Raw genomic sequence first — 10,534 nt, 5'->3', positions numbered from 1 at the left:
TCAAGACCTAAGGATCAAAAGGAGCATGGTATCCTTAATATGTGGCTATTAAATCTAAAGAGTACAAGAGCGAGGACTCAATAACTGCATACCCAAAGCTATGGACATGGTAATGGAAATATAAACATAACTATATAAGCATAAAAAACCTATGACTCTATAGACAATTTTTTATTTCATAAATTAATGTTTCTATGACATACAAACCCTTAGCCTAATTGTGATTAAGTTCTAAATACTAAGTCCCAGTGATTATAAATAGAGATTCCCTCCTTTAACACTTGTACGTTAAACTTCTCATTTAAAATATGATATAAAAATCAACGTTAATAAATTCTTTAAAAAAATAAGCCCCACAAATTCCCTCCAGTAGAAAATTAACATAAATTTCAATAGGCATTTCATTCATTTGTAAGAACACCATCTGCTATCTCTCTCATTTAATATGATCAAGTGACTCATTTAATATGATCAAGTTCTATATTCCATCCATTTCTTTCCTTATCCTTTATTTCTATTAAATTCAACAAACACTCCCAAATTCCATATATAGATGTTTGGAAACAGCTTCAAATGTTTTGTATCTCATCCCAAGTTATGAATTCAGAAGAGATTCCTCACCAAAAATAGTTATCCTTCTATTTTTTCTGGATATTTGGATAAATGCTAAGGAGTGGGATTGCTGGGTCATAGGGGAGCTCTACATTTAGGCTTTTGAAGAACCTCCATAATGGTTGAACGAGTTCAAACTCCCACCAACAGTGTAGTAGTGATCCCTCCTGGCCACATCCCGCCAGCATCTGTTCTTATTAGATATCTTGATAATGGCCGTTCTAACTGGAATGAGATGGAATCTCAAATTTATTTTGATTTGCATTTCTTTTTTTTTTTTTGCCAGTCCTGGGCTTGAGCTCAGGGCCTGAGCACTGTCCTTGGACTCTTTCTCAAGTCTAGAGCTCTACCACTTGAGCCTCAGCACCACTTCCGGCTTTTTTCTATGTATGTGGTTCCGAGGAATCGAACCCGGGTCTCCATGCATGCTAGGCAAGCACTTTAACCACTAGGCCAAACTCCCGGCCCCTGCATTTCTTGTATGGCTAAAGATGTTGAACATTTCTTCATGTGTCTATAGGCCATTTTCCTTAGCACAGATCGAAACTTTTTAATAAAGGTCCAGAAACACAACAAGTTAAAGAAAGTTTGGACAAATAGGACTGCGTTAAACTGCAGTTTCAGTATGGCAAAGGACATGGTTAGCAAGTTAAATAGAAAGCCCACAGAGTGGAAGAAGATTTTCATTAACCATACTGTTGTATGGTTAATATCTAATCTATACCTACAGCTCAAAAAATCTAATATCTGGGGGGAAATCAAGATAAGTGGGGGAGGGTGGGAGGGAAATGGGGACCATGTCATGAGAAAGGGTATCAATGTTTGTGAAGTTATGCACCTTCTAGCTGGTGAATATAATGTAACCCTTCTATTAATCACGATAAAATAGTTAAATAAAAATTTACCAATAAAAAGCAAAATATTTGTGGCAAAAATTTAAAAAAATCTAATATCTCTCGAACAAATCCTAAAAGAAACAACCATCCAATTCAAAGTGGGCTAAAGACTTAAAGAGAGACTCCTCTTTTTGTGTTGTTGTCAGTTGTGAGGCTTGAATTCTGGGGCCTCAGCATTGTCCCTGAGCTCTATCCCTTGAGCCACAGCACCACTTCCAGTTTTCTAGTGGTTAATTGGAGATAAGACTCTCACAGACTTTAGTGTCTCTGCTGGCTTTGAGCTGCCATCCTCAGATCTCAGCCTCCTGAGTAGCTAGGATTACAGGGGTGAGCCACTGACCCAGACTCCACTTTGCTTTTTATGCCTAGAATTTCTTTGTTCATTCTAGATATTTTGTTGTTCCATATGAATTTTTGTATTATTGCCTTTTATCTCATATTATTGTCTCTAAAGAATGTCATTGCAGTTTTGATAGGGTTTGCATTGAATTTGTATATCATTTCCTGGTGTTTTCTTCCATTTCTTTCTTCAGGTTTTTATATTTTTCACTATAAACATCTTTTACATCTTTAATAGATTAATTCTTAGGTTGATTTTTTGAGGCTATTACAATTGTTTTTGTGATTTCCTTTTCTGCTTGTTCATTATTGGTATACAGAAAGGCTGCTGATTCTTGTGGATAATTTTATATCCTGCTTCTTTGCCAAAGTGCTTGTGGATGGAGGCTTGTGAGTCCTTTGGATATAAGATCATGTCATCCCCAAATGAGGAAAATTTGATTTCTTTTTTTCTCTATTTAAATCCCTTCTATGTCCTTTTCTTGTCTTATTGCTCTTACTGGGAATTACAGAATTATACAGAAGAAACATTTAGGGAGTGAACCATTTGTTATGCCATACACAATCTATAACAGACTAAATGTTACTATGCAAAGCCCTCAATAAATAAATCCCCTGGGCTTGAGCTCAGGGCCTGAGCACTGTCCTTGGACTTTCTCAAGACTAGAACTCTACCACTTGAGCCTCAGCACCACTTCCGGCTTTTTCTATATATGCGGTATCAAGGAATCGAACCCGGGTCTTCGTGCATGCTAGGCAAGCACTTTAACCACTACGCCAAACTCCAGGCCCAAAGAAAGACAAATAATTTTAAGGACAATAAATTGAACTCTATCAAAACCAAATATCTTGTATTTCAAAGGTCATTATAAATAAAAATACAAGAAAATCTAAAGACTAAAATGAAGTATCTGAAAACTAAAATATGTGAAAATTTATCTATCTAGCAAAGGTTTTAGAGTTCAGGCTACATAATGAAGCCTTGCAACTCAATGTTAAAACAGACAAAGAAATGAATAGCCACTTCTAGGAAGGGATATTTGTAAACAGGTAATAAGTACATTAAAATGTTCTATCTCACTGTTCATTAGGGAAACAAAATCAAAAATACATTAAATGCCCACTAGGTAACTTAAATTAACAACTCAGTTGCAGAAATCTTGGTGAGGATAATGAGAAACTGGAATCATACACATTGTTGGTGAAAATGCTGATGCAAACTGGTCTGACTGAAAATATCATTACAGAAAAAAAAATGGTCACTGGGTGACAGCAGCTCATACCTGTAATACTAGGTACTGGGGATGCTGAGATCCAAAGATCACAGTTCAAAGCAGCCTCAGGCAGGAAAGTCCCGATGAGAGTCTTATCTCCAATTAACCATCAGAAAATGAAGTGGAGCTGTGGTTCAAAGTGATAGAGTGGTAGCCTTGAGGGAAAATAAAAGGGGAGAAAAGAGAAAGTAAAGACTTTGCCACCTTCCAGCACAAAGTGAATGATGGAGAGAAAAATGAAAATTATTGCATGTTATGAGCTGTAATAGAAGACAGAACTTCAGCCCATCTTCAATTGCCTTCAGAGTCCAAGCGTAAGACAAAGGTTCAAATAGACAAAGAATGAGGGGTAGAGGGACATAGTATGCCTAAACAGTCTCAGTCACAGTTATGGACTGATTAACCATTATTTATTTTTGCTCAACAACCATCAAATGTAGATCCATGCATTATAAGAGTTGAAGGATGAACAGAGGACCAGAGATAGAAAAATAATATGAAAGACGACAATGGAGGTAGGAAAAGAATAATACAGGAGTGTAAGAATATTATAGTAATGAAGAAAGGGTATCATGTAAGGATAACTGACCTAAGGTGATAGACAGGTAGAGTATTTGTGTAGAAAGTTTAGATGAACTTAGATAAAAATTATCAAAATAAAAAGAGTAATAAGAAGAGTATATAGAAAAAAGAGAGAGGTTGATATAGGAGATTTCAATAATACCAATTTAAGAAAGAAAAAAAAAGAAAAAAGAAACAAAATAGCAACAAAATAAAAGAAAACAGAACACACACACACACACAAAAAGAAAGAAAAAAGTTGGGGGAGATTCCTCACTGTTCTGAGTTCTTACCCAAGAGATACTAGGGTTGAGAACCCAGAGTTTAAAAAGCAGGTGACTGTATCAATATGGATATCGTTTTTATTCAAACTGTACCCAGAGCTGTCACTGTGTTTCTAGGAATGACCACAGTGACAGCAGGATTGCGGGGAAAGAAAGGAGTAAAAAACAAAACAAAAGAAAACAAAAAAAAAAAGGAATGAATCATAACATTAGAAAAAAAGTGTAGGTTAAATGGCAAAGAGAAAAACAAGAACATTTAAAAATGCAAATGAAATGGGGTAAAAAAAATTAAAAAGGGGTTTCTTCAGTATTTTTTTTTTTTTTTTTTGGTAGGGAGAATGGTTAGGTAACTTGTGTCTCCACTAAATTCAGGATCTAAACATTTCACAAATATTTTTCTCTTGTGATTTGGCTTTGCGGTTTTTCGGATGAGATTGCTTGTTTGGTAAAACAAAGCTGAAAGATCCACGGGCAGCTTTGTTTACCAGGTCTGCGGGCGGCGCAGGGGAGGGACTTCAGTAGTGCTGGCACCGGATTTCTGACTAAGGGATCTCTGGGAAATCCTTTGCCAGTTAGAAAGATGGCACTGTCAGCAACACCTCTCAGGCTCCAATTGCTTTGGCCTGTCTTTGCCAGTAGTCAAGATGGCGCTGCTCTCAGCTGGTGGGGGAGGGGCTCCCTCCCAATGCCATTCCCAGAGCAGAAGTGGAAACTTCTCACAAATTGCTGGATTCTCCTGTTCCGTGAAGCTGGCAGGTCCGTGCACGGCCCCGGATGATGTCGGCTCTGGGCTCTCCTAGGCTCTATGTGGCTCTGTGTGCAGCTGGCGGGTCTGTGCTGCCGTGGAGCGCTTTCTCTGCTCTGATTCAGAAGAGCCTTTGTCTCCCTGGCCGCTCCACAGCAAAGCTCCACGCTCTCTTTTTGCTCTGGTATTCTTCTTTTTTTTCCTTTTTTTCCTCTCTGCCTGAGTTCTCTGTGGTCCTAAAGCTTACTTAGAATCAATTTCTGGTAGAGGACTGTCTCCTGCACTGCCAGTACATGAATCCTGGCAGGAGCTCAGTATGTCTCACCCTGAACCTCCACCATCTTCCGCCGATCTCCTCCAAAATCTTATAACACCAGGTTAAAGACATTTTAAACTTGTCTCTTCAACACAGCATGATTTTCTAAAACCAATGAACTAAATAGTCCAGAAAATAAAATTTGTTTCCTCTGATGAAAATTAGAATTTTAAAGTCAAACAACATGAATATATTAAGACAGAGAATTTAAAATGTATGAGCTTTGAAAATAAAATTGCTTATCATCAGTATTTGTCTAAACTGACATCAATCCATTAAAATCCTTTCCTTCTGCCTAAAAGAATATTTTTTGGCAGAAATGATTCAGAAGCAGCATTTTCCTCAAAAGCCTAACAATTTTAACTTGTCACTGTAGCCAATACCAAGTATTATCATGGTTAAAGGAGATATTAGCTCCTAAATAAGAACTCCTAGAAAGCATATTGCTTTCTTTTGTTTTCACCTGAATTAACTTTTTCCCAGCAAGTAATTTTTACAGTTCTCATTTAAAAATAAATTCATCAGGCAGGCTGTATTTCCTTAGCTACTCGATCATGATTTCTTATGCAATGGCTGGCACCGGAGCTGATTGAAGAGTTTGTTTTGGTTGTCAAATTTGCTCCATGTAATACAGTGAGAATTTTGAAGAGTGCCCATCCTTCTGGTGATGTTTAGAAATGCTAGTACAAATATTTGGCTTCTAACACATTGCAAGGTGGTGTTGTAGGAGGCACTTAGCATAGAAATTAGTTTTGACATATTTTTTTCAATGAGTGGGGTAGAAGGAGGAGGCTTAGTGGCAGACATCTCTGAAGAACACCGCAAACTAAAATATAAAGAAAGCATTCTCCAACTTTTCCATCTGCTACACTGGATTCAGCCTGCAAATACCAAGTTTAATGAAACATATATCCTGAATGAAAAATACATTGAATGAGGAATATTAAGCTCCAATTCCAGCCTGGTTAAATGTTTGCTCTAATAAATGACTTGCCTGCACAGCTGTTCAATGGTATAATTTCTCATGGTGGCTAGGCCTCATTTTCATCTTTGAAATGCTTTTTAAAAGTCACGGAGGGAATGTTTGGTTTTTAAGGTGAGAAGATTGCTCAAGTTGGATATTGTTTGTGATTTAGTAGTGTGGCGTCTTTGTGAATACTGGGGATATTCTGGGAATTTGTGCTCAAAAAATGTCCTACCTTCACTGACAAGTCTATGTCATGTATCCTAGTGGGAAGCTGTGTTTATGAAGGACACAAGAGAAGTGAGGCCCAGAAAGACAAAAGGTGTATGTTTGCCCCAAATACAACTTCTCATGTAAAGACATGCAGAAGCATGCATGACCAAGTAGGCTAAAGTATTCTGCACACAGATTTAAAATACCATAGCAAAAATTGTTTGACCAATTCACACAGTGTAACAAAATGCATATCAGAAAGGTGAAACAAACTTTATTTCTTACTGTTTAATTCCTTGACTTCTTTTTTTATTTTCTTTTTCTGCATACATTTTCTTTGTTTTTAAGTCCCTGAGTAGAGTTTCACATGTCTCTTCATCACTGTCTCTTGATCACTGTCATCCTCCTCCCTCATTTTCCCTGATCTGTCCCATCTCAACCCGTCCCTTCAAATTACCCATTTCCATGTTAACAGATGTACACGAAATATCATAGCAGTATTCACCAACTCTCTATCTCTGATTGCCCGCCTCTTCTTGACCTCATCATTTCATGTGTCAGTTTCCTGTATTCATTTTGTGAAACTCTAAGTTTGTTGTTCAGAAGCGATACACCCCTACAATCCTCCTTTTATATACCATTCTTTTGTCAACTTGACTGAAACTTTGAATGAAGGAGAGTAGTAGGAAAGGATTAGATGAATGGAAAATGGAATGGGGAGAAAATATAGTAATAATACTAAATGTCCATATGTAGTTTATAAAAAAAGAAGCAGGACATGACTCTGGGAGGAAGGTATAGAAGAAATAAGAGAGAAGGAGAGAAAAGGTGACTGATCAAGAAGGCTAGATACTTAAATGGAAATGTTAAATTGCAGCTCCTTTGTATAGGAATTTGAAGATTAAAATTTAAAATACAGGTCATCTTGGAATATGTTAGTGATAGCAATTCATGTCAAAGATGACATAAATTTCTAAATCTTTTATAAACATGTAATATGTACTCCCTTTTCTTGTCTTATGTGTACAGACATATAATTTAGTAGGTGCCACAAGGTAATTCATTTTCAACAGTTTCTTCCTTTTAAATATATTTTTAAAGCATAAAAACACATTCTTAAAATTTTATGCTAAGCCAAATGAACTCCAGGATATGGAAACAAGAGATCTTTCTTTGTGGTTGTTTTTTGTTGTTGTTGTTGTTTTGTTGTTGTTGTTGTTTTTGTTTGTTTTTTGCAGTAAATTACTTCACTCTAGTTTATTCAGGGTGCCATTTTCACTCCTCAATAGATTTTATGTATTTCTCATATGCTTCTTCATTCATTAGTTCATCTAGTTCTGAAGGATTACTCTTTATCAGCCAACCATCTTCATAACAAGATTTGTTGACAAGCCCTGGATTTTCTGCAAGTGCTTCATTAACTGCAGTTACTTCTCCTGATAGAGGAGAGGAGAGTTCACTGGCAGCTTTCACACTTTCCAAAGCACCAAACTCATCTTGCTTTTTCAATTTTGTCCCAACTTCAGGAAAACTGCAATAAACAACATGTCCCAGAGCTTCCTGTGCAAAATTGCTGATTCTGACAGTTCCAATCCCATTTTCTGCCATTATCCATTCATGTTTCTCTGTGAATTTACGCACAGAGAAGAGAGCGGGAGCCTTGCGCAGAGGTGTCCGGAGGGCGTTTGCGCTCAGCCGCCAGGGCCGCTGTGGGAGGGGGGGGTCGCAGCGGGCGCCAGGGCTTGCGCAGGCTGCAGGCCATGGACCCCAAGCTCCTGGCCACTCGAAGCGCCATGATCATCCCTGTGGTTGTTGTTTTTAATATATTGTGTGAAATTATTTCATTTTTCCTTTGTTTCTTTCCCCTATAGTTTATTCCTTATTTATTTTCACCTCATCTGATTTTGGTACCTGGTGCTTTATATGTGCCTGTATTTGAATTAGGGAAGGGAAGGGGAACAACAAAGCTGTGAGACAAAGGACAAAGGGTGAACCAATGTAACAGGGAATCACACAAGACTATATGTTGGAAATGACCTTTACAACTTAGGGGGAAGAATTGGGAGAAAAACATGGGAAGGAGTAACAATAACCAACAAGAAATATATTCACCACCTTATGTATATAACTGTTACCCCTCTATACATAACCCTGATGATACAATAAAGCTTAAAAAAATTATATATATTCCAGTTTAGGGAAGAGTAACATTGGCTCTATTTCAGTAGGAAGGAGAGAAAAGCCAGGTTGAAAATAAAAGCTTCTAGGTAAAAATGTAATATGCCCAGACAAATATGAATTGTAGATAAACAATGAATAACTTCCTAATATAACTAGATCCCACAATGCCCTTTTAATTATCTTTTCTCTTTCTTGCAAAAGTTGGTACCACTAGTTGAAAGTAAATCAAAATAATTTGAGTCTCACCTTCTTTTTTTACTTGCTGGAGTAAAAAATATCCCTGTGCCTCTGCACACAGAAAAGAACATGCTTGTCAGGTGCTGGTGGGTCTCACCTGTAATACTAGCTACTCAGGAGGCTGAAATCTCAGGATCGTGGTTCAAAGACAGCCCACGCATGAAAGTCTGTGAGACTTTTGTCTCCAATTAACCACTAGAAAAACGGAAGTGGTTCTGTGGCTTAAGTGGTAGAAGGGCAGCCTTGAGCTGAAGAGCTCAGCGACAATTCCCAGGCCCAGAGTTCAAGCCCCACAACCGACAGATGAAAGAAAGAAAGAAAGAAAGAAAGAAAAAAAGAAAGGAAGGAAGGAAGGAAGGAAAGAAGGAAGGAGGAAGGAAGGAAGGAAGGAAGGAAGGAAGGAAGGAAGGAAGGAAGGAAGGAAGAAAGAAAGGAAGGAAGGAAGGAAAGAAAGAAAAAAGAAAGGAAGGAAGGAAGGAAAGAAAGAAAAAAGAAAGGAAGGAAGGAAAGAAGAAAAAAGAGATAGAGTGAGAAAAAGAAAAGAACAGAGAGAAAAAGAGAAAAGAGAGGAAGAGAGGCGGGTCAGTGTTTTTCTGCTCTGGGTGTGAGAATTGAGAATTCCACAGCCGTCTTCCCCTGTATCCTGCATAGAAAACAGATCTTAGGAATATCCTCAGCCCACTGTGCCTCTAGTCAATCATCCTATCCTGTGATTCTGTTAGGGAAAAGTTGAGGAAATAAACTAACGTTGGCCTGAACTTGGAAGAATAAACCAAAGTAGAATAGACACACACCCTAGTGACTAGTATTAGACTGTGAAGTAAGCTCTGTGAAACAAAGCTACTTGAAAGAAGAGTTCTGATAAGCAGAAACAGAATCAAAGGAAAGAATGATAGGAAAGTGTATGCCATTTTGGCTACTGATCAGTTGAAGGATTGAGTTTTCTTTGATCACCAGAAATATTTGTTCTTACTAAAAGTAGATTTGCACTGGTCAGGGTTGAGCTTGCTACTTCATTCATTTTAAGTGTTGAGTCTGAATGTCCTTGTTAGAAAATCAAAGTTTCTTGGACTAGGTGAGCGTTGGAGTTAGCTCTTTTTGCTTTCCAGGCACTTCAGAGTCCTGTACAACTATTTTTCCAATGTGAACACTTTTAAAAATCAGTGGTGTTCAGAATGGTATGTGAGAGAGAGGGAGAGAGGAGAGAGAGAGAGAGGGAGGAGAGAGAGAACGTGTGTGTCTAAGTATGAGAGAGAGAGAGAGAGAGAGAGAGAGAGAGAGAGAGAGAGAGAGAAGAGAGAGAGACAGAGAGAGAGCGAGAGAGAGCGAGAGATAGATAGAGAGAGAGAGAGAGAGAGAGAGAGAGAGAGAGAGAGAGAGAGAGAGAGAGAGAGAGAGAGATTTTCTTCAAGGATTTTAGTCTGAGGAATGGAGAAAACCACAGATCGTATTTCCATACTGCAGTGGGAGTAGCTTTACATCTGTCTTCATAGATCATAAACAGATGGGCTCATCAGAATGTATGTTATATATTAGACTGCTCCTTTAACAGTATGTCAGTCTTCCTAAATATTCAAGGAATAATAAATATGGAACAAAGTTCTGAACAAAACCCACTTAAGTGATTTCCATTAGTTAAAACATCCCTGTTCAAGGGAAGTCCACAAGAAAAAGGTGTCTGAACCAGAGATCTGGATGTGATGAAGTCTGAAGCTGAGCAATGCATTTGCTACTCAGCTCCATCATTTTCGTCATTCATGTGTCCTTCGTGCTGCTGCCTGTCTATCCAAAAACTCAACATCGCATTAGTTTCCTTCATTTATTTAAAATAGTAACTGAATAAGGAAAATACAAACATAATTTCCATGGTTCAGAAATGACAAAACTCTGTGCTTTGTAAAAGGGCATCTAC

General features: G+C 37.9%; 1 pseudogene; it reads right to left on the bottom strand.

The window, feature by feature from the left end:
* Positions 1-7,445: 7,445 nt before the first annotated feature.
* On the bottom strand, positions 7,446-7,999 carry LOC150057606 (glycine cleavage system H protein, mitochondrial pseudogene; annotated as a pseudogene).
* Positions 8,000-10,534: the final 2,535 nt, after the last annotated feature.

Source organism: Megascapheus bottae, chromosome 10 (assembly GCF_031878675.1).
Source record: "Megascapheus bottae isolate mThoBot1 chromosome 10, mThoBot2.hap1, whole genome shotgun sequence".
In the NCBI taxonomy this organism is placed as follows: domain Eukaryota; kingdom Metazoa; phylum Chordata; class Mammalia; order Rodentia; family Geomyidae; genus Megascapheus; species Megascapheus bottae.
This window is presented reverse-complemented; position numbering and strand designations above follow the sequence as displayed.